Here is a 1,236-nt window from a genome sequence, read left to right as displayed (position 1 = left end):
TCTCTATATATATATATATATATATATATATATATATATATATATATGTGTGTGTGTTTTCTCTTACATTCTCAAATTTAATATAAAAACTTTAAAATGTTCAATGAGTGTAGCACCTAATCTATAGAAGCAAAATTATAATATATATGACTTTTAGTGAAGAATTTCTAAATCTAATGAAGAAAGAGGACAATTTGAATGATTATATGATTTTCATTATACAATATAAACACCAAAGACATTTAAAATGTATGAGCATGCTTCATTGCTTCCCCAAGCGCGAGAATTGCCCAATCAACCACAACTAACAAAAGGATGAAAGTTAGTATGCTCATCCAATTCTAACATGATATTAATAAAAAAAAAGTGAGAAATATGAGAGTTTAAGGAGAAAAAGAACAGGTACAAAATTTGAGAGATCCAGGGGAAATAAAAAAGACTAGAGTTCCTTTATACCGGAATCTAACGAGAAAATACATCCATCACGTGACACCCCACCGTTTTCCCTCACGTTATCCCCCTTTGGAGACAAAATTTCTTATCTCATAGGGGATTTCACCAAGAAAATGAAAAAAAAAAAAGGAAAACTAAAAGTGCTCAAAAATCATATTTTATATGTTTCCATAAAATTTCTAGGAAAAGTTTTGTAGAATCCCGGAAAATGGTGTTTTCTTTCTTTTTTTTTTAACTTTTTCTTAGTATGGTTCAAAATATGAAAAGAAGAAAACCAACTTCATAGAAAATCAAAAGTAAGAGATGGAAAAGGGTGTGATATTTTTTTAATGAGATAAATTAGAGTGCGTCAAATATGCTAGCGATTACCTCCCAAAAGGAGAGGATGTGGGTTTCTATAAAATCCTCACATTTTCTCTACTTCGTATAAATTCCTTCTATAAAACTTCGGTGAACCAAACTGAGTTTTAGGAAATGTTCAGGAATCATTTAATTTGGTGAATCAGACAGCCCCACCACAGAACAATCTCATCTAACACATTTCTTAACTAAACAACATTTTGATAGGGGATTATTATTCTATAGACACATAATACTTCAGACTTGCTTCTCATAATAGCTCTTGATCATCAGTTTACAATTACACCTATCTTCTAATAATTTCCTTTTTTTTGTTCTACTGAAACTAAAGTCTTTGGATTAATCTAAACTTTTTATACCTTTCAACTTGGGAGCTATTCATTCTCCGTACTTAACCAGCATTTTTTTTGTTGTTGTTAGAGA

Source organism: Asparagus officinalis, chromosome 5 (genome assembly GCF_001876935.1).
Source record: "Asparagus officinalis chromosome 5, Aspof.V1, whole genome shotgun sequence".
NCBI lineage: Eukaryota > Viridiplantae > Streptophyta > Magnoliopsida > Asparagales > Asparagaceae > Asparagus > Asparagus officinalis.
This window is presented reverse-complemented; position numbering follows the sequence as displayed.